General features: G+C 43.0%; 1 protein-coding gene across 3 annotated transcripts in view; it reads right to left on the bottom strand.

Moving 5' to 3' along the window:
* Positions 1-21,552, bottom strand: part of LOC111961246 (zinc finger protein 462-like) — a 97,767-nt gene extending 76,215 nt beyond the window's left edge. For 2 of the 3 annotated variants that reach the window (XM_023983365.2, XM_023983366.2), the window contains exon 1: positions 20,875-21,552. The gene's annotated coding sequence lies outside the window, so the exon portion shown is untranslated. The remainder of the gene's footprint in view (positions 1-20,874) is intronic. The other variant, XM_023983364.3, reaches the window with a different exon arrangement.
* Positions 21,553-23,951: the final 2,399 nt, after the last annotated feature.

A 23,951-nucleotide genomic window follows, 5' to 3' on the forward strand; every position in this document is an offset into this window, starting at 1 on the left:
TTAACAGAAGTCCCATTGAGSTCTGAAGACCTCTTTCCCAAGGGAAGACCTGGCCAAAAATGGCAGCTAATGCATCTTGGCCATGCAGGGTGAGTGGAGCTTGCATTACATTATTCCATTGGTTCCATTACAGCGGACAAGTTAAATCAAGCGCAGCTCAAATATTTGTTAGTATTTGATCCAGGTCTAGTGAAGGGAAAAGGGGGGATACCTAGTCAGTTGTACAACTGAAARGTGTCTTCRGCATTTAACCCAACKCCTCTGAATCAGAGAGMTGTGGGTAGTAGCTATACAGGTCTCCACACAAAGTTCATAGGAAGGCCTGTTACCTAAAAAGGATCTACAAAGAATTTCCTAATGCKTGCTTTGGGAGTTATTTCCGTCTAAATTGTGACTGGTGCCCTCACTATGCACACAAAGGTTATGCAAGCAACCCAAATAACTATCTCTAGATCAAAGTGATRCTTTCAGCTCCACGCACTGTGTTCAACACAGTTGTCCAATTKGTTGTCCAATTGGTTGTGTCGATTAGAGCCTTTCTGTAGTACAGTTGAACTTTTCGATCTGCTCGTAGTGGATGACATCAGTAGTTAAAGATGCAGTCTGGGATCTTAAGCACAACATATTTGTAACATATTGTACGGATGTGATTTGTAACATATCATAAGAATTGCAAGTAAATATATACACAGTGCCTTCAGKAAGTATTCACACCCCTTGATTTATTCCACATTTTGTTGTGTTACAGCCTGAATTCAAAATGGATGAGAAAAAAATATATATGAAAATGAAATACAGACATATCTCATTTACATAAGTATCCGCACCCCTGAGTCAAGACTTTGTAGAGGCACCTTTGCCAGCGATTACAGCTGTCAGTCTTTCTGGGTAAGTCTCTAAGAGCTTTGTACACCTGGATTGTGCAACATTTGCCCATTATTCTTTTCAACATTTTTCAAGCTCTGTCAAATTGGTTGTCGAMCATTGCTAGACAACCATTCTCAGGTCTTGTCATAGATATTCAAGTAGATTTAAGTCAAAACTGTAACTCGGCCATGAAGGAACATTCCATGTCTTCTTCGTATGCTCCTCCAGTGTAGATTTGGCCTTGTGTTTTAGGTTATTGTCCTGCTGAAAGGTGAATACATATCCCAGTGTCTGGTGGAAAGCAGACTGAACCAAGTTTTCTTCTAGGGTTTTGCTTGTGTTTAGCTCCATTTCTATTTTATCCTGAAAAAATCCCCAGTCCTTAACGATTAGAAGCATACCCATAACATGATGCAGCCACCACTATGCTTGAAAATATGGAGAGTGGTACTCAGTAACGTGTTGTATTGGATTTTTCCAAACATAACACTTTGTATTCAAGACAAAAAGTTAATTGCTTTGCCACATTCTTCGCAGTATTACTTTAGTGCCCTGTTGCAAACAGAATGCATGTTTGGAATATTTTTTATTCTGAACAGGCTTCCTTCTTTTCACTCTCTCAATTTGGTTAGAATTGTGGAGTAAGTACAATGTTGTTGATCCATCCTCAGTTTTCTCCTATCACAGCCATTAAACTCTGTAACTGTTTTAAAGTCACCATTGGCCTCATGTTGAAATCCATGAGCGGTTCCCTTCCTCTCCAGCAACTGAGTTAGGAAGGACGRCTGTATCTTTGCAGTGACTGTGYTATTGCTGCACCATCCAAAGTGTAATTAATAACTTTACCATGCTCAAAGGGGTATTCAATGTCTGCTCTTACAGATAATTGTATGTGTGGGGTATGGAGATGAGGTAGTCATTCAAAAATCAGTTCCTGCAACTATTATGTGACTTGTTGAGAACATGTTTACTCCTGAACTTATTTAGGCTTGCCATAACAAAAGGGTAGAAAACTTACTGACTCAAGACATAAAAAGGTCTAAAAACATAATTACGCTTTGACATTATGGGGTATTGTGTGTAGGCCAGTGACAAAAAATGTAATCCATTTTAAATTCAGGCTCTAACACAACAAAATGTGGAAAAAGTCAAGAGGTGTGAATACTTTCTGAAGGCACTGTATATACAGTTGAAGTCGGAAGTTTACATACACTTAGGTTGGAGTCATTAAAACTCGTTTCTCAACAACTCCACAAATTTCTTGTCAACAAACTATAGTTTTGGCAAGTCAAGTAATTTTTCCAACAATTGTTTACAGGCAGATTATTTCACTTATAATTCACTGTATCACATTTCCAGTAGGTCAGAAGTTTACATACATTAAGTTGACCGTGCCTTTAAACAGCTTGGAAAATTCCAGAAAATTATGTCATTGGCTATAGAAGCTTTCTGAGAGGCTAATTGACATAATTTGAGTCAATTGGAGGTGTACCTGTGAATGTATTTCAAGGCCTACCTTCAAACTCAGTGCTCTTTGCTTGACGTCATGGGAAAATCAAAAAAATCAGCCAGGACCTCAGAAAAAAAATTGTAGACCTCCACAAGTCTGTCATCCTTGGGAGCAATTCCAATGCCGGAAGATACCAACGTACATCTGTTCAAACAATAGTAAACGCAAAGTAAACAACCATGGGACCCACACAGCCTCATACCGCTCAGAAGGAGACGCGTTCTGTCTCTAGAGATGAATGTAACTTTTGGTGCAAAAAGTTAAAATTAAATCCCAGAACAACAGCCAAAAACCTTGTGAAGATCTGGAGGAAACAGGTACAAAAGTATCTATTCACAGTAAAACCGCAGTCCTAATCGACATAACCTGAAAGGCCGCTCAGCAAGGAAGAAACCACTGCTCCAATAAACCGCCATAAAAAAGCCAGACTACGGTTTGCAACTGCACATGGGCAAAAATAATACTTTTTGGAGAAATTCCTCTGGTGATGTCCTCTGATGGAGCAAAAATAGAACTGTTTGGCCATAATGACCATCTGTTATGTTTGGAGAAAAAGGGGGAGCCTTGCAACCGAAGAACACCATCTTCAAAACGTGAAGCACGGCGTGCAGCATCATGTTGTGTGTGCTTTGCTGCAGGAGGAACAGTGGTCACTTCACAAAATAGATGGCTTCATGAATGAGGAAATTATGTGGTATATTGAAGCAACATCTCAAGACATCATCAGGAAGTTAAAGCTGGTCGCAAAGGGGTCTTCCAAAGGACAATGACCCCAAGCATACTTTCCAAAGTTGGCCAAAATGCTTAAGGACAACAAAGTCAAGGTATTGGAGTGGCCTCACAAAGCCCTGACCTCAATCCATGAAAAATGTGTGGCGAGACTGAAAAACGTGTGTGTGACAAGGAGGACCACGAAACCTGACTCAGTTACCCAGCTCTGGCCAAAATTCACGCCAACTTATTATGGAAGCTTGTGGGAAGGCTACCCAAAACGTTTGACCAAGTTAAACAATTTAAAGCAATGCTTACCAAATACTAATTGAGTGTATGAAAACTTCTAACCCATGGAATTGGATGGAAAGGGAATAAGCTGAAATAAATCTTTCTCTCTACTATTAATTCTGACATTCACATCTTAACAATAAATAATGGTAGTAACTACCTAAGACAGGCATTTTCTGGTTACACAATGTCAGGAATTGTATTAAAAAACTGAGTTTAAAATGTATTTGGCTAGGTGTATGTAAAAAACCTTAATGGGGGGAAACTTCCCCAACAACTGGTAAGTATATGATCTATAATATTATATATTTACCCCAAAAATATATGGGTGATTGGAAATGATGCAGACAATTACATTGATGGAAGCAGCAATCTATCTGCAATATTAAAGCTGATCTACCCCCTAACATTTTTTTTTWAATTACTTTAAAAAWAWWAAWAATAATAATAAGGACAGCATCTGGACCGGGGAAAACATAATGACATCAATGCTGACACGGGGAACAAACTGAGGCGCAGACAGATATAGAGGGGCAATCAACAAAGTAATGGAGTCCAGGTGAGTCTAATATTGTGGAGATGCGCGTAATGATGGTGACAAGTGTGCATAATGATGGGCCGCCTTGCGCCCTCTAGCGCCAGAGAGGGGGAACGGGAGCATGCGTGACAGTCCCCCCCCCCTCTAGGGACGCCACCCGGTGGGCGAGCCTGACGGGCCGGCTGAGGCGTGGAAGCCCGACGAGCCGGCTGAAGCACGGAAGCCTGGCGAGCCGGCTGGGACGTGGGAGCCTGGCGAGCCGGCGGAAGCGTGGAAGCCTGACAAGCCGGCGGAACCGTGGGAGCCTGACGAGCCGGCTGAGGCATGACTTGGGATGGGAACCTGATGAGCCGGCTGAGGCATGGGACCGACGACCCGCCTGAGGCATGACGTGGGATGGGAGCCTGTTGAGTTGGCTGAGGCACCCCTGGTTCCTCCGGCAGCAGCACCCGGACCCGACGTCAACAATAAAAACATTAACCTCCCTGATGCTTCAAATTGTGGTGTCAGCATTCTGTAAGGACAGCCGCTGGGAGACGAGAAGCAAGTACAGGGAGTGAATACTTAATGGTTAACAGACAAGAAACAAACAAGGACAGTGTCTGGACAGGGGAAAACATAACAACATCAATGCTGACACGGGGAACAAACTAAAGAGCAGACAGATATTGAGGGGCAATCAACAAAGTAATGGAGTCTAGGTGGGTCCAATATTGTTGTGATGCGCGTAATGACGATGACAAGTGTGCGTAATGATGGGCCGCCTGGAGGGAGCGGGAGCAGGCGTGACATTGTCATAAGAGGAGAAAATGTAAATTATTTGATTGTGTGGCTCTACTCATTTGAGCAGGTGTCTAAAAACACAGAGATGAATCATTGATTCCACCTGGCTGATCGATGAGTCAAATTCAAAACAGAGGACATAAATCAATAGTCTGCCGTTAGAATAGGTACAACATCTTAAGATTAATCAGATATCAACTGGTGTGTGTCTGAAATGGCACCCTATTCCCTATGTAGTGCACTAGCAGCCAATGTATGCTTGATCTGAAAATGTGGTCGGAGGCTCGATACACAGTGCATTCAGAAAGTATTCAGACCCCTTAACCTTTTCCACATTTTGTTACGTTACACCCTTATTCTAAAATTGAATTAATACTTTTTTTCCCTCATCAATCTACACACAATACCACATAATGACAGTGAAATCAGGTTTTTAGAAATGTTTGCAAATTTATTTAAAAAATATATATATCTAATAAAATAAATATATATCTTACCTTACCTAAGAATTCAGACCCTTTACGATGAGACTCGAAATTGAGCTCAGTTGCATCCTGTTTCCATTGATCATCCTTGAGATGTTTCTACAACTTGATTGGACATGATTTGGAAAGGCACACGATATAAGATCCCACAGTTGACAGTGCATGTCAGAGCAAAAACCAAGCCATGAGGTCAAAGGAATTGTCCTTAGAACTCCGAGAAAGGATTGTGTCGAGGCACAGATCTGGGGAAGGGTAGCAAAAAAATTTTTGCAGCATTGAAGGTCCCCAAGAACACAGTGGCCTCCATCAGTCTTAAATGGAAGAAGTTTGAAACCACCAAGACTCTTCCTAGAGCTGGCCGCCAAACTGAGCAATCGGGGGAGAAGGCCCTTGGTCAGGGAGGTGACCAAGAACCCGATGGTCACTCTTACAGAGCTCCAGAGTTCCTCTGTGGAGATTGGAGAAACTTCCAGAAGGACAACCATCTCTGCAGCACTCCACCAATCAGGCCTTTATGGTAGAGTGGCCAGACGGAAGCCACTTCTCAGTAAAAGGCACATGACAGCCCACTTGGAGTTTGCCAAAGGGCACCTAAAGGACTCAGACCATGAGAAACAAGATTCTCTGGACTGATGAATTCAAGATTGAACTCTTTGGCCTGAATGCCAAGCGTCACGTCTGGAGGAAACCTGGCACCATCCCTGCGGTGAAGCATGGTGGTAGCAGCGTCATGCTGTGGGGATGTTTTTCAGCGGCAGGGACAGGGAGACTAGTCAGGATCGAGGAAAGGATGAACGGAGCAAAATACAGAGACATCATTGATGAAAACCTGCTCCAGAGCGCTCAGGACCTCAGACTGGGGCAAAGGTTCACCTTCCAACGACTCTAAGCACACAGCCAAGACAACGCAGGAGTGTCTTCGGGAAAAGTCTCTGAATTCATTGAGTGGCCCAGCCAGAGCCCGGACTTGAACCCAATCGAACATTTCTGGAGAAACCTGAAAATATCTGTTGCAGCAACGCTCCCCATCCAACCTGATCTACAGAGAAGAATGGGATAAACTCCCCAAATACAGGTGTGCCAAGCTTGTAGCGTCATACCCAAGAAGACTCAAAGCTGCAATCGCTGCCAACAAAGTTCTGAGAAAGGGTCTGAATACTTAAGTAAGTGATATTTAAGTTTTTTAATTTTAATACATTTGCAAAAATTTCTAAAAAACTGTTTTTGCTTTGTCATTATGGGGTATTGTGTGTAGATTGATGAGTACATTTTTTAGAATAAGGCTGTTACGTAAAAAAAATTGGAAAATGTCAAGGAGCCTGAATACTTTCCGAATGCACTGTAGAGGGGTGTGAAACAATTGCGGAGCCTCCGGATGCATGCAGAGGCCAAATTGCACTCCGTACCGCATCGCCGTACGCCTCCCAAATTTTTAACAATGCAGAGGGCTCCATATAGCTCCATTTAGCTGATTGATTGACGGTAGGTAGGAGTCGGAAGGTCTTGCATAACCACAAACTCACTTCCTTGAGAACTTACTTCACAACAGCTCTGCTGAAAAGGTCTGCGCTGCGAAGCGCAAGAAGTATGAATGCCCTCTGACTCCTGCAGAGGCGGTATCATCGTAAATGCTGCACGGCCAATGCAGACGTCAGATTGACCATGCAGCGCCTTTATGTCTGTGTTTCGACCAATGACTGTATATATGAATGGACAAAGCCATCGATCACGTGACACCATTCATTCCTATGTGAAGACGCATTAGCGCATTGAAGTCAAATAAAGCCGGTTAAGATGGCGTCTCATGGAGACATAACATGCACAATTTGAGCTACTCTAGGAAGTGACGTTGCAGGCTAGCTCAGTGCTGCTCCCTCTCATTGAGTAGGAACTCAAATTGAAGGCCGACCGAGGTACTGCAGGCTGCCATTAGCAACCAAATTATGCTTCTGTCTGCGATTTTAAAATAATCGGTTCTGCTAACAATGCCTGCAGTGTCGCGGTGGGCCTTGAACTTATGTGGCTTCAATCAGAGGGGAATCATTCTCCCCTGGTTTAGACAGGCAGCCCAGTTCTGATCTTGTTTTCACTAATTGGTCTTTTGACCATTCCGATCTGAAAATGAAAAGATCTGATGTGATTGGTCAAAAGACCAATCCGTGGGGGGAAAAAATCTGCTGGTATAATTTGACCAGAGCTCTGTGGCCAAAGAAGTGCACTACATAGAGAATAGGGTGCCATATGGCTCTGGTCAAAAGTAGTGCACTTTAGGGAACAGAGTGTGATTTCAGACACAGCCCTGGTATCATGGGTCGGGCCCTGGTCAAAAGTAGTGCACTGCATAGGGAATAGGGTGCCTCTGGTGGTATCATGGGCCATATGAGGTAACAGACAGTCATCTTCCAGTGAGTCCCTGCCCGGTGGGCAGCTGCTGGGCATGGTGAGTGGTGACATCAACCCAAGCTGGGAGTATGAGATATCGACTCAGTTGTCTAAAATGGTGGTGACATACACTATATATACAAAAGTATGTGGACACCCCTTCAAATTAGTGGATTCGGCTATTTCAACCACACCCGTTGCTGACAGGTATATAAAATTGAACACACAGTCATGCAATCTCCATAGACAAACATTAGCAGTAGAATGGCCTTACTAAAGAGCTCAGTGACTTTCAACGTGCATCGTCATAGGATGCCACCTTTCCAACAAGTCAATTCATCAGATTTCTGCCCTGCTAGAGCTGCCCCGGTCAACTGTACGTGCTGTTGTTGTGAAGTGGAAATGTCTAGGAGCAACACCGGCTCAACCGCAAAGTGGTAGGCCACACAAGTTCACAGAACGGGACCAGCAGAGTGCTGAAGAGCGTAGCACGTAAAAATCGTCTGTCCTCAGTTGTAATACTCGCTACCGAGTTCCAAACTGCCTCTGGAAGCAATGTCAGCACAATAACTGTCCATTCATGAAATGGGTTAACGCTACAGCATACAATGACATTCTAGATGATTCTGTGCTTCCAACTTTGTGGCAACAGTTTGGGAAAGGCCCTTTCCTGTTTCAGCATAACAATGCCCCCGTGCACAAAGCACAAACATGGTTTGTCGAGATCAGTGTGGAAGGCCTGCACAGAGCCCTGACCTCAACCCCATCGAACACCTTTGGGATGAAATGGAACGCCGACTGCGAGCCAGGCCTAATCGCCCAACATCAGTGCTCGGCCTAACTTATGCTCTTGTGGCTGAATGGAAGCAAGTCCCCGCAGCAATGTTCCTAAATCTAGTGGAAAGCCTTCCCAGAAGAGTGGAGGCTGTTATAACAGCAAAGGGGGGACCAACTCCATATTAATGCCCATGATTTTGGAATGAGATGTTCAATGAATAGGTGTCCACATACTTTTGGTCATGTAGTGTAAGTAGTTAACCATTTGAGTAAAAAATGTCTTTAAAAAGGTCTTAATCTGGCTGATTGTAGACCTTTCTTGCAGTCAAATGACCAAATCTCCCTCTAGTGGCCTCATGGGTGGAATGTTATTAGTATTTATTATAATTTCATAATTAATCAACTTTTCTTATTTTTTACGCCAAAAATCGTGTGTTTCTATTGCCGAAAAGCCGTTGTTTCTATGTCAAACGGTTTTGTTATATTTCAGTCTTCTGTGATATTGGGATGCAAACTCAAAATTGAACACATTTCAACTTTATATCTGGTACAGGTGTCTTCTTTATTTAACCCATAACCATGTGGGTTAGGCGTATACTTTTGTTTCAAAGTAGATTTGTTTTAAGACTACCAAGAAACACTATGTGACCCTGATTTAGCCCACTGCAGACCACTGTGACGACGATGAATCAATCAATCAATCAGCATGGATGGATCAGGATTCAAATAATCCACTATTTTACAATGTTTTCAAAATTAGTCGCAACATCTTTTAATATGATGACACCTTGGCTTCGAAACATTACGAAATGAGATGATTGGAGAAGATTACTGTCACGTACAATCTCCACCACAAAAAAATGTGCTTTTATTTTAGATTAAATGTGTTCCAGGAAGCATATGGCAGCCGAGTTGAACTAGGTCAACCATTAACCAACTCACATGAAGCTTCTCAGACAGAGAACACCTAACACCTAACTGAAACCCTGCTTCTACACAGGCAGATTTCTCACTGTGTGACTGACCGTAGTTAATATCACAATCCGACTGACGGAGTGGAGATACAGACTGGTGACAGCAGGACCCATCTGAATCATGGGTATTCACAGAAAATGACCGTGTTTACTATAGAGATGTAAACGTGGTAGCAACAGCTTCTCCTCTGAGATAATTATCGTGATCTTCTCCATTTTAATAGCTCTCTGAGTAATAATGAGCTAATTCATTCATTAACAATGTAAATGCTTATAATATGACTATCCTTGACAACAACAAAAAAACACTTGTTAATTAAACACCTGTGGGGTTACAAGTCATACTAAACCTGTATGGCTTCAGTACTAAAAGAGCAAGAGGAGGATTTTGATCTTCGGACCTCAAAGACTTGTAATGCTGACTGAGAGCTTGAAGCAAGACTTCACTTCAAAAAACACCATTAGGATAGCTAAGCACAATTTTATGCTAATCCGCAGTGAGAAATGATCATTTGCTATTGATGTTCGGGAATCCATAGTCCTGCAAATTCAGAAAGGAGCCTTGTCCAACAGTCATTCTCAGATGACGGATAGTCACCTGACACCAACCGAGCTAGCTACCGCTCACTGGCGTTTAATACTTAATATCGCCACATTTTTTCATTTTCTTTATGCGGTCTGAGCTGCCCGCCTGCCAACCAAACCGTTTCCCATTTCCTCTTTCCATCAAAGCCACTCCATGGTTCAGAGGGTTGAATCAAACGAGCACGTCATGGCACAGTACAACCTTGCTCCGAGGGTCGCATTTGTCTCTTTACAGAAATCTTCTATTGTTGCTACGCTGCTCCTAAAAAGGGCGGTTGTGACACAGAGCACTCAAGAGCAATGGCCCCTCTTGCACAAGCAGAAGATCACAGGGCTACAGATCAAGAAAGAAAAGTGCTCCTCCATAGTTGTCCCTCTCATGTCATTTAGCTAGCTATGTATTTAATCATGGTATAAAGCCTCAAAGACAAGGCTGCTAACGATCTAGTCATAGATCAACGTGCTAGTATAATAGTCTCCTAACATTAACATTGCCTGCTCAAGCAAACATGCACAACGTTCGATATTAATAACAAACATTGCTGGATTAATCCAAAAGGGAAGTCATTATCATTTCACCAACTGACTGTGTGACCTTCAAACTGCAAAAAGCAATCAACAAAAGCAACAAAACATGGCTTAGTAAACCCTTAAAACCCTACTAGGTTTGGTTTGATGGCAGCTAGGCTAGATAAGGGTCTCAGTACTCTGGATCCTTCCTGCCATGCATGGCTGGGGTTCAGTGATGTCTCATCAGACTATTGCTCAACCTGTTTCAAGCAGTCACCTCACTTGGCTTGCTGTTCCCTCTGGCCTGACAGAATTATCTTCTGCATCACAGAGGGCAGCAGAGCAGAGGCTGGGTGAACAGAGCTAGCTACACAGAGGCAGAACAGAGCTAGCTACACAGAGACAGAGAGAGCACTCCATTTCACAGCCGAGTCCCAGCCCACTGCAGAGCAGAAGAGAGAGAGCAGGGAAGTATCAGTGGCTCAGTGGCATTGGACGGTCATCCACCATTTTGTGATCCTCAAGGTCTGCATTGGCAACCCATTCCCCCTCCATACCCTGCTACCTGCCTTTATCCTGCTATCTTGTTACACAGATAGGACTGTTTAGCTAAGAGCACAGACCTGGACCAGCTTCCTTTCTCATTTTCTGCTGGCATAGCTGCCAGGGAAAGGAGAAGTTGTTTTCTGGTCGGTGGATGCATGATCACCCGCAAGGTCTTCTTCAGACAGACAGATCTCAAGAGATTTGAGGATCATAGTGCACACCGCCACCAAATATGGAACTTGAGAAGGGCCGTGAGAAAGGCCGTGAGAAGGGTTTACCGATATTGTTTCTAATATTCGGATAGAAACTGACACAACTCTTGCTTTTAGGCTCACAGCGACAAGGTTCGTTAAACATGGCATCCTCAAAAATGATTAAGTGCACAGACTAATTGCAAGCCTTGAGCATGATTCTTTTTTATTATTAAGAAAATAGGTGGAGGTATTTCTCGCCAGGTTTCTCTGCCTTTTGGGTTGGACTATTCTCCGTGGTCTGAGCCGAGACATGCACCTAAGCAACTTCTCAGATGACGCAAACCTGGCTTGACTTTGACATTGCTCCTGCTCCAAACACCTGCTCCTGAATGTTAAGTTGCAACGGAAAGGAATCGACATATGTACAGGTAGGCTAAGCACCAACAAGATGTGTTAAATGACATTTTGTTCAAATGTCATTAATTTCATGTAATCCTTGAGGCCATATCCTGCCAATGCTTTGCTTGGCATATTGTCAGGATTTCATCATTTGTATCCCATTTTCTCAACGCTTTCGCTCGCTTGAAATGCAGTAGTAAAGGGGAAAACGGTGTGCACTAGAGTTGCAGAAAAACAACCGACACACCAACTGTCTCGAGGAACAACTATTCTGCAATCATTCAGACCAGCCGTATGCAAGGCCACTATGAAGCAATATCTGCCTCCCATATCTAAAACCATTACCATAAAACCATCGCTTTAGTACTCAATTAAATGGGCATCTCACATTGTGGAATTTCCACTATCCTACCCAAATGACAGCTGCTCAGCACCACAAGGCTGTGGAAATGACCATTATAAAGTCATAGGAAATGTCTCACAATCCAGAAATCTCCACCAAAAGGTGTGATTGTCGAAAGGCCTCAAGGTCAAGGACCCAGGCCAAAAGGTCAGCATGAAAACAAACAAGCTGAGCAAACGGCGACACTCGTGTTCCCATTTACAAAACGTGTGAGAACTTTAAACGATGACTGGTAATCACCGACCGTAAAAAAAGATTCTAGATTTAGTGACCAGTTGAGAGGAGACTCTCAGTCAAACCCTCGGTCTGGTTGAAGCGAAACTCAAAACTCAAGCAAAACTCAAGTTATGGCTCTTCTTTCAAAATGGCTTGCTTTTGTATTGACCAAAGGGAATGTGCTGGGTCAAGGATTAATACGTGGAGTTAAAGAAACAGAAAACCGAAGAAGGATGTCCAGGGACAGTCTTGGAGAGTAACCAGGAAGTGTTTTCCCACAAAGACAATTACTTCAGGAAAGGAAACTATGTGTGTCTCAAATGGTACCCTATTCCCTATATAGTGCACTACTTTTGACCAGGGCCCATACCTCATGATGCATTCAGCATTCCGCAATACAACCACACAGCCAGCCCATAACCCATCTCTGTTTGGCACCGTTTACCAATGTTACAAAGCCAATCTGAATCTACCAATGTGTCCGATTCAAAATAGACTTGAGGCACATGGATTTCAGTTCTCCCTTGAGGGATCACACATACTACACAAAGCGTGACTATCATTGGTCTCTTGACAGACACCCACATGGGTATGAAACAAAGGTTGTGAATAGGTTGTAACAAGATTAGCCCCACTACAAGATTACTATAAGATTACATCAGCTCACTCTCTCTCCCCATGCGTTTCGGTTTGCCCACTACGTTCAGAGCTGTCATCTGAAGAATCAAACCATTCAATAAGTGCACGGTTCTTCTACCTTGCTTCAGTGATGGTCGACACCAGAAGAATTTTGAAGGCTGTCCTCTATTTTTAGACTCGGGTCAAAGGTCTGTAAATTATGTCTCTTTTTCTTTAATCCGTTAATATAGCTGCTAAATTTAAAAGACAAACAAGAGCACGACTAAGCTTAAAACATTATTGCTTTTTATGAGGTGTAGGCCAAAAATGTCTCAAAATGACCTTCTCTCTGTCCGTCTGCCAAAACATTCACCACTACCGTCATCTTCCTTGTGACCCTGACATAGCAGATACTACAGTTACAATGTTTGGTGAGGTTACACGCTGGTCCAGAGGTCTTGATATGACCCGGAGAGGGACATAGCCATAGATCCTACCGGTGGAAACTGGAAAGCCTAAAAGAAGTATGACTTGCGAGACTGGATCCTTTGGAACGTCTTTCAAACCTTTTATCGCTTTTTGCGTCTCTCTTATTTGTAGAGGAGACGTAACCTAACGTTCCCTCTTCAGGTGAGCCAAACCACCCTCTTGAAGAGCAACACAAATTGTGAGGGAAAGATGAGAGACCCATTAATATTAACTTACCAGCGAGACCTCCATTCCGACTCCTTAAATATTTAATCGCCGTTGGACGGCTTCATTGCTCCGTAGGCTGAGGCCAGTGGCTCGTCTCTACAAGACCACTCCTGTTCCCTCTCAAAGACGGCCTAGTGCCCTGCCACCAGACTGCCTCGGGAACAGGCATCTCCAGGCGTCTCTCTCTTTCCCACCACAGGCAGCTAGGAAGTAGCTCTGAGTTAACTGACAGGGTTAGTAATACTGTGTCTTGTTTGAGATGCTTCTGAAGCATTGTGGATGAGACTCACCAGACTAGCTAACCTATGACCTAAAGCTAAAGCTGGTGGCTAGCATATATCAGTCTGATTAAATATGGTGACTTGTTAGAGGACTTGGCATCGACACCAACAATGGGTCTTCTTCCATTTGGGTCTAAATAGGCCTAGGTGTGCCATGATGGGCCCTGGACATTGTGTCTTGTTTCCGTGCCTCATCATTTCAAAATATAAGTGTAAGTGCAGGCGTCACATACCGTAAAGCCAAATGCTTAAAACATTTCACACAAAATTATATATAGGGTCAAATGTTTCTACAGATAGAACACATAAGCTCCTTCCACAAGCTGGCGTTTCCCGGAAAAACTCCCTGGCCCTAATGTATTTTATAATGCAAAGTAAATATTACCAAATATTTGTTTTTAAAACAGTTCAGCAAAGCTATTTCATAACCACTTCCAAAGTTAGCATACAGAGTAAGATGACGCCGTTGGCACTGAAGTGAAACATGGCAACAGTAACCAGAATGTCATTTCCACAAGAAAACCACTTCATTATCCAGTTTAATGTATTCTACCATGACCTGTGCCCATTCGTCTAAAGACAAAATCAAGTTCAGAATAGAAATAGCTGTAACGTGAGCTAGTGTTTGAATAAAAATTTAAGTTAATCGGCAAGCAGGAAGCTGTGTTTTGAGAAGTCAAAACGCATTCAATGGCCAATATTGACACGTAGGGGCCCTTCTGAAATAGGGCCATGTAGCCTAGTATATAAAAATGTGAGCCAATGCATCATGTCAAGAAAGCACTCACTGGACCATTTCAGTTGGCTTTTGTGTGTCTCTCTCCAGTCTCTACCTCTGCCCCAGGTACCTACAGTAGAGTGCATCATTCTACCTCTTGTGTGAGCTCCATTTCCTACCTCCTCCACTTCCAAACCATTTCCAAACCACCACTAACTATTCATTATGTTGTCTAATTCTTCCCCTTTTAAAAAAATACACTCAACAAAAATAGAAACGAAATGATTTCAAAGATTTGACTGAGTTACAGTTCATATAAGGAATAAGTCAATTGAAATAAATTCATTAGGCCCGAATCTATGGATTTCACATGACTGGGAATACAGATACTGTACCTGTTGGTCACAGATCCAGGGAAAAAAGTAGGGGTGTTGATCAGAAAACCAATCAGTATCTGCTGTGACCACTATTTGCCTTATGTAGCGTGACACATCTCCTTCGCATATAGTTCATCAAGCTGTTGATTATGGCCTTTGGAATATTGTCCCACTCTTCTTCAATGGCTGTGCGAAGTTGCTGGATATTGGCGGGAACTGGAACGCGCTGTCGTACATGTCGATCCAGAGCATCCCAAACATACTCAATGGGTGACATGTCTAGTGAGTACGCAGGCCATGGAAGAACTGGGACATTTTCAGCTTCCAGCAATTGTGTACAGGTCCTTGCGACATGGTGCTGTGCATTATCATGCTGAAACATGAGGTGATGGCGGCGGATGAACGGTACAACAATGGGCCTCAGGATCTCGTCACACGTATCTCTGTGCATTTAAATTGCCATCGATAAAATGCGCTTGTGTTCATTGTCCGTAGCTTATGCCTGCCCACACCATAACACCACCGCCCCCATGGGGCACTCTGTTCACAAGGTTGACATCCGCAAACCGCTCGCCAACACAACGCAATACACACTGTCTGCCATCTGGCCAGTACAGTTGAAACCAGGATTCATCACATGCCAGTGGCCACCGAAGGTGAGCATTTGCCCACTGAAGTCAGTTACGATGCTAAACTGCAGTACGGTCAAGGTCAGGTCAAGACTCTGGTGAGGAACGACGAGCACTCAGATGAGCTTCCCTGAGACGGTTTCTGACAGTTTGTTCAGAAATTCTACAGTTGTCCGGGTTGCTGGTCTCAGACGATTCCACAGGTGAAGGAGCCGGATGTGGAGATCCTGGGCTGGCATGGTTACACGTGGTCTGTGGTTGTGAGGCTAGTTGTACATACTGCCAAATGTTCTAAACCGACGTTGGAGGCAGCTTATGGAAGCGAAAATGAACACTAAATTCTCTGGCAACAGCTCTGGTGGACATTCCTGCAGTCAGCATGCCAATTGCACGCTCCCTCAAAACTTGACACATCTGTGGCACTGTGTTGTGTGACCAAACTGCACATTTTAGAGTGGCCTTTTGTTGTCCCCAGCTCAAGGTGCACATGTGTAATAATCATGCTGTTTAATCAGCTTTTTGATATGCCACACCTGTCAGGTGGATGGATTATCTTGGCAAAGGAGAAATGCTCACTAACAGGGATGTAAACAAATGTGTGCACAACATTTGAGAGAAATAAGCTTTTTGTGAGTATGGAACAGTTCTGGGATCTTTTATTTCAGCTCATGAAACATGGGAATAACACTTTACATGTTGTGTTTCTATTTTTGTTCAGTATAAATGGAGGCTTTCTGACGTAATCCTTAAATACCTAACCTTCAAATCCTGCTGTGCAATTTTTCAACGTTTCTGAGCTGTTCTCTAATGTCCCTCTTTATGTTGCATATCTGATTGTTATAAGAACTGGACTAATGGTCACAACAGTAGATCCCTTACAACCAGAGCCATGTGTTTAGAAAGGTGGGACGATGAGGTTTCTGCATTATGATGCATTTACATGACACTACATGCCATGGCAGCCATGTTAGCTCACCCTGGGTAATATTGACCAATAGCAGTTCACAGAATGTAAACAATGCTATGCACAAGATTCCAATAAAGCAATTGTACACGAGAGGGCGTGCTAAACAATTTCTCTAGCATGGCTGCGCTGCGGTCCGCAGAGTACCGTAGATCAGCACTGTAACGGCTCTCGTTTGTGGAATGACCGGACCAAGGTGCAGCGTGGTAGACGTGCAGCGTGGTAGGCGTACATCGTTTTTTTATTGATGACACCAAAAGCAAAATAACAACGCAAAAAAAAAAACGCACAGTTCTGTAAGGCAAAGAAACTATACAGAAAACAAGATCCCACAAAACCCAAATGGAAAATGACAACTTATATATGATCCCCAATCAGAGACAACGATAGACAGCTGCCTCTGATTGGAAACCACACTCGGCCAAAAACAAAGAAATAGAAAACATAGAATGCCCACCCAAACACCCTGACCAAACCAAATAGAGGAATACAAAAACTCTAAGGTCAGGGCGTGACAAGCACAACCGTGCTAAAAAAGTTGCTTTGCACAACCTCGAGTGTACAATTGCTTTTCTACAACGGGTTACCAATTAAATAAAAAAAATTTATTTTGATAAATGTATTCATAGGCTACTATTTCATCCCTCAATGAAAATATAGGCCTAGTCCCGACACATTTGTGGTTGCTAGCCAAGCCGGCTGGCAGTTCATTCTATCAGTTTGGCTGCCAGAGACGCGACCTAGTCGCGAAGTCTTTTAGTTCTATATCTATGGACGTGACCCAGTCGTTCGTTCTAAATGTTGTTGCCACGCTGGCTGGCAACGCACTTATCCCTTGCTTGCTAGCTAGCCAACGATGGCTAACACGGTCAGGTCAAACAGTGCAGTTAGAATAACAGCAAAGTAGCTGAATTTCATTTGACCTGTTTTTGTATTGACATTTCTTTGCTTACATCCACAAAGATTATGCTTATTCATGATTTCTACTGGCTGAGAAAATATGTCCTGACACTTAATTCTCAATAGGACCCTGGAGATGGAATTTCAATATTGAAACAATGTTGCAAATGTCGAGAGACAGACAGCAAGGTTTGTACAAACCCCCTGGATGCGTAGAGATTTCTCAAATGGAACCGAAAACAAGATGCCCATTATGGCGTCATAGGCTTACTCGTGCTAAACGGGTTATTTAGTATGGCTTTGAACACATCTCAGTAAAGAACAAGAAGGCCCGCACACTCTTTAAGCTCCCAATTCACGGCTGTATTGACGACGTTTTGATCCGAAACGGATCTTTGTCAGGTCAAACAAACGAGTCTCAACCTATCAAAAGCTTGTTTATTTTTAATTCATTTTTATTTCACCTTTGTTTAACCAGGTAGGCCAGTTGAGAACAAGTTCTCATTTACAACTGCGACCTGGCCAAGATAAAGCAAAGCAGTGCGACACAAACAACGACGCAGAGTTACACGTAAACAAACGTACAGTCAGTAACACAATAGAAAAATACACTATATGTACAGTGTACAGGTTTTGACCAACCCGTCGTAGAAATACTGATAATGAATGGATGAACGGAACGCTTAAAGGTGAGAACGTGGCGGCTGCTCTAAAAGTTGGCCGTACTGTCGAAATAAATGCCTCTGCTTACAACTAAATGGGGATAAAACATCTACGTAATATCAATACTTGTATCGGAAATATAAGTCACCTTGTTGAATTTGGAGAGACTTTGTAGTGCTCTCGGTGGCTTAATCCCGATCCTCGCTACAGCAGTCCACAAATCTTTGAACTAAACATTGCACTATTAGTAATGAGTGCCACGACGAGCAAAATTTACCAGTGTTAACGCTGAAGTAGAACAAAAAAATATCCTTCAATAATGCCATGCCCTCTGACCTCTATAGTTGTAAACTAATCCCACAACCTGTGGAGGTCTTGAACAAACCATCCGTTGGGTTAGTAGTCGTGTTGTGTAATAAAGTGAGATTTGTGAGTAAAAAATAGACGTGAAGTTCATTTCAAAAGAGATGTTTTATCAGTTAGTCTTTGCATTATGGACCAGGAAGAAGATGTTACTTCAAGAAAGGTGGAAAATACAGATGTTTTTTCATCCTATTATATTTGAGTTATTTGTGGAAATCCAAGAATAATCTAGCGGGAGTAGTGCTAAGGAAACATGTTGCATAGTGGACTGAAATGACAAGTTGTTTAGCACAGTGATGAATTGTGATCGTAGTATATTATAAACGCAGGTAACTTGGGCTGTAACAGTATCCCTCAGAGAGGAAGCGATTGAGCATTGCACAAGATGTGTCAGTAAAAGATCACACAAGAACTACAGTATGAAGTCCAAACAAGATACCTAGCAAGAACATCATTTCCCAGCAAACACAAGAACCTGCTCTGAAGCTATCTGAGAAACACATTTCTCTACCACTATCCTTCATCATTTCAGGCCAAACATCCAGCTAGCTCCACCTTGAGGAACTGGTTCCCTTGACATGACATACCGAGACATGCGCCACCATTTTGATTGCCTCCTAGCCCACAGTTGTCGCAGAGTGTGTCTAGCTCTGTCTCCTTGTCAGCAAGATTTCACCGTGGCCAGTGTGAGTGAGTCTGTAGGAGAGCATGAGCATGAGCACGCAGGCACACAAGGCAGGCAGGCGCACATTGAGGAGCACACCTTGTTTTCTTCTGACTGAGGGACAAGGAATGCCATTCCTTCAGTGATAGGTTAGACAAGAGTATACATCACAGTGAAACTGAGGTCGAAGAGAACTACATTTACTTTACATGCTGTGGACAAGTACATACGTAACAAATCGATGAACAATAGCCCAAGTATCACCTTGTGTTCAAACTCTAAATCTCAAAACACGTGTAATACATTTGTAATCAACTTTAAATCTCAAAACAAATATGTGTAATAAAGCATGTCAATTGTTACCTTTTGGAGAGCTCTGTCTATGTAATTTACTGTAGCCTAAATTGTAGAATAACCACAGCCTGCAATGTGAGATGGTCGAGATGTCGCAAACTGCTTTTCAAAGGTATCTACTTCCCTCTCAGGAACTTTCCTGAGTTAGCCCAACTTCATACTCCTCCAATCCCCATTTCATCCATGTGTGTCTGACTGTCCTCTCGCCCTCTCATCGTCAGCTCCAAGCCATCACTGACTGTCCTACCACTGGGATCCAATAATAACACTCCTTTAACACCCTCCATTTCTCCCTAACATCAATGGCAATAATGTAACAGGTGGAAATGAGAATAAATAAAATAACTGAAGGTTGAACAAATAAAATAAACTTCCCCTTTACTAGTTCTCATAAATCACGACAAAATAAAACAAAAACATTTGGAAGTACCCCAAAAGACTTTCAAACTACTGAATATAACAACCCAAAACTGGCTGCTGTACAGGGCAACAAAAAAAAGTCAACCTTTGTTCTTCCGTGAGGGCTCCTGTCTGACTCCAGGCTCTCCTCTGAGAGTCATCTGCCTTCCTCCATTTTATGGTGAAGCCCCACAATGACATACCTGACTTCAGAGCCCTGGCTGACTGCATACGCATCCAAAACAGCTATGCTCACAGCTTCAGCGCAAGAGCCCGGGTGATTAGACTCAAATAATACATTTTAAAAAAGTCTAAACTGAAAATAAAAAGGTGGCAATTCATCCATGAAGCTGCCTTGTAGCTTGATAGATCAAATCACAAGGAGAACCATATGAAATCCCCAGCAGATTAGATTTTAATTGAGGGAACAAGCTATGGCTTTTTAGTGAGTGTCTGGAAGTGTACCAGCGGCTATGCCAGCCAGACTGTCGCTAATGGAGGCTGGACTCTCTCTCGGCTCTGGCTGGCTGGTTTGCTGGCTGGGCTAGAAGAGGAGGTAGAGCAATCCGTGCAATGGCTTCTTCTCGAAGCAATCGCACAACACAGACGGGGGACCGACGCTAAATCCCCTGGCCAGACACGCCAAAATAAAACTCTCCCGACCTAGTGCTGAAACACGCAGCTCACAACCTCGGTTCTCTTTTTTCCTCCTTGTCCAGTTTGACTAGTTCAACAAAACGCTAAACGAAAGACGGATAGGTAGAAAGCTAAACGAATGGAAGGTTTGGGAGTATATTATGAGTAGGTGGAAGAACCTAGATTACTTTGAATACAATGGGTGCCAGCGCCAGCTCAAGCGTTATTCGTTCGTTCGCCCGTTTATTCTCGCTCGCACCGGCTGGCTATCTCAATTCACCACGTCTGGTCCTACACTAAGAAAATGAGATGAGCTCTTTGCAGGTCATTCACGAGGCGCTCGCTCTGTATTTCATCTACCAAACAACGACGTGCTCCTGAACCATGAAGCCAGGCGAGCCGTGATCTTGAACAAACTGGTAAATTGCGTTATAAACTCACAGGTATGTCTTCTTTTGGTGGAGAAGCGATCTTCTTCCTAAAAGTTGTCCTGTATTTCATGCGTGCGTCCGGTCTAATGGATGATCGCCATCTTTCCTGCTTCTCCGTTGCTGCAGCTGCAGATGACCTGAGATCCGCCTGTCTCTGAATAATGAGCAACCACAGAGACAAGGAAGACAATCTGCAAAGCAGGCAACACAAATAAGTTTTGGAGACTAGCAAGCACCAGAGGGTGCACAAGAGTTTGCTATAAGACGACAGGACAGGAGCAGGAACAGCAAGATGATGATCAACGTGTGTATCCCCAGAGGAAGTCATCCTCCATTGAGTCAAATGAAACCCGTGTAGGCTACAGTCAGATTGAATGGACGTCGTTAACATCTCGACTGCGTGGATATAGAAGTATTATATCCACATGCACACGTCATTAGGGTTATCTGCAGTTCACAGACTGAACCCTGGTAATGATGCGGTGTACTCTACCCCCACATCCCACCTGACAAACATACATACTAGACAGACAGACCAGACAAAGGGACAGACAGAAAGACGTGAGAATAGAATAGACAGGCAGAATATAGTCGAATATTGGCTTCCCCATCACCATCTCATTGTGTAATAAAGTACTGGTTTAATAAACAGGTTCAAGAGAACATTAAAAAGTCACAGCAGATAGATTATGACTAATGAGGTCTGTGATGATACCCATAGCCTAGTAGTGTACCCCCTGGCTATCTAGTCCATGTTGCTCCATCAAGATGGAAACAAAGGTAAAGCCCAGGGGAGAATCTCAATTGGATGCTCAACTCCTAGCATCCTCTTCTCTGTCCTCTCCTCGCCTGCTTTTGAAAAAGGTCAAAGGTAATCGAGGAATGGAGACAAGGAGAGGAAACGTGGAAACAAATTCAAAATGTATGGCAGGAAACTCTCCTCCACTCGCGCACCATCGGGCATTTTTACATTTACAGTGGTGGGAATCCCAAAATAAATGTGTAAAGTAATAAAAACAGTTAGTTGTGCAAGACATTTTACAGATAGAAGGATAAGTAGCTTATCATTTTTAAATGTGTACATTCTTTTCTCCTGCGAGAAAACTGCTGATTCCAAAGGGGTGTTGAGGATCTTTAAAAACTTCTGCGCTAGCCGGCGGGAGGGTACTCTTGTGCATCCTCTGTCGAAGTAGGTAATCGAAGAGGGGAGCACACTCCTCTGTTCGCCTACAAGCAAATTGACACGCTCCTCAACCACTTCACGGTTTCTGGGTCACGAGAAGAGGAGGACAGAGGAGTCAAGAGGAGGACAGAGGAGTCGAGGAGAGGACATACTTTTTTTTTTTAATTGAGAATCTCCCCAGGACAAAACTATTGGGACATCCTGTTGTGATTTTATATTAGTGGAGAGAGAGAGAGAGAGAGAGAGAGAGAGAGAAGGAGGGGGAACTATGTCCCCAGTTGAAGGGAACGTAAACAAAAGTGAAACTCATCTAAGTAAATGTGTCCTGCTCTTTTATTGCTTCAGTTACAATAGCATGTTCCAAGTTGTGTCAGAGCCCCCAGATATGAATATAAATGTACAGTCATAGTGTAGCAAGCAGTTAAATATCCATACAATAAACAACAAACGCCTAAAACAATTATGTTCCTGATAATTATGGGTTATTTATTTTTCTCATTATGTAATAAAGTATTTTTTTAAACTTGTTACTGTGCATAAAGCATGTGCATAAAATTATGTTGATAATTATTTTATGATGGATAATATCAAGAGATTATTTGACACAGACCTGACACAAAGAAATACAACAGTAAATAATAGTCGCAAGCAGCAATGCCCGGGCCCACTGGATGAGCGACTTCTGTACTCCTTACCACGCTTGCTAAATATCAGAGCTCAAGACTCTAGTTCAAAGAATAATAAGCCAATGAGCTTGCATTCATGTTTTTTTTCCTGTCCAACAGCACCACCATGAAGCCAAACAGAACCATACTCTACAGGGAAGGTAGACTCACTTCGCTGAGCATGTGTGCCAAATTCCATGACTGAGTGTAACAGATCAAAATATATAAATATGTGCCTGTTATTGCGCCGCATTGTGGTGGATCTGATTGTTCTTGCAGATGTTAAGTCTTGACAGTGTTTGGAACCTGTGTATCAAGTTTTGTTTCAATAGAAATAACCGTGTCTGATTTACATGCATTTATGTGCCAGACCAATCCCACGTTAATGTTCATTGGTCAGTAGCAGCCATGTTGTTTGAGATGCTAGCCTGGAAAAACATAATTTATGAGAACTTGGTCCATAGATGCCATGTATCAAGTTTTCTGCAGATCGGTCATTCGGTGCCAGAGGAGTAGCGTTTGAAGTGTTTTTCACAAAATCCAAAATTGCGGAAGATCCATCACGGCAGACCTTAATGGTCCTTCAGGTAAATGTGTTCCTTGTGAGGAGAGGGACCTATGTACCAACTTTCAGGACTATAGCTCACACATTGTGAAGGGCGTGACCTTTCAAAGTTAGCATTTTCAATAGCTTGTTATAGTTCCACTATGTGGCCAAATAGCATTGCATTGGATGATAGGGTGTGGCCCTTGGCCCTTTACCATCTTGCAAAGTTTCACCCTCCTGGGCCTTACCATCTCACAGGAGTTTGCATTTTTTTCACCAAGTCGCCGGAAGGAGAATAATAATAACACCAAACAAATATGATAGTGTTTCACCCAGCTTCGCTGCTTGAACCGCTCATTAATTACGCTTGGTTTGAAATGTGTTCATGTCATTCATGAGTTTTGAAATATGCCGTGCATACAGTATTTTGTATACAGCATAGAATCGAATGATTCAGGCTGGAAATCATATTTCCGTCTGTCGCTCACTTGGTGCATCATTCAATATGCTATTTGTGTCATGTTACAGAGCCTGACTGGAATAAATTCAAGATGATGTCATAAAATCCAGTGACTAATAAATGGTACTTTGACAGCTGAACTCAGATACAAGAGTAGGAGATCTTTTCTTCTCCTATCTATCAGGTGACAGGTGGGATCTGATTGAAACCCACAAGGTGCATATGGGGGCGG

The sequence above is a fragment of the Salvelinus sp. IW2-2015 genome, linkage group LG4q.1:29 (genome assembly GCF_002910315.2).
Source record: "Salvelinus sp. IW2-2015 linkage group LG4q.1:29, ASM291031v2, whole genome shotgun sequence".
Taxonomy (NCBI): Eukaryota; Metazoa; Chordata; class Actinopteri; order Salmoniformes; family Salmonidae; genus Salvelinus; species Salvelinus sp. IW2-2015.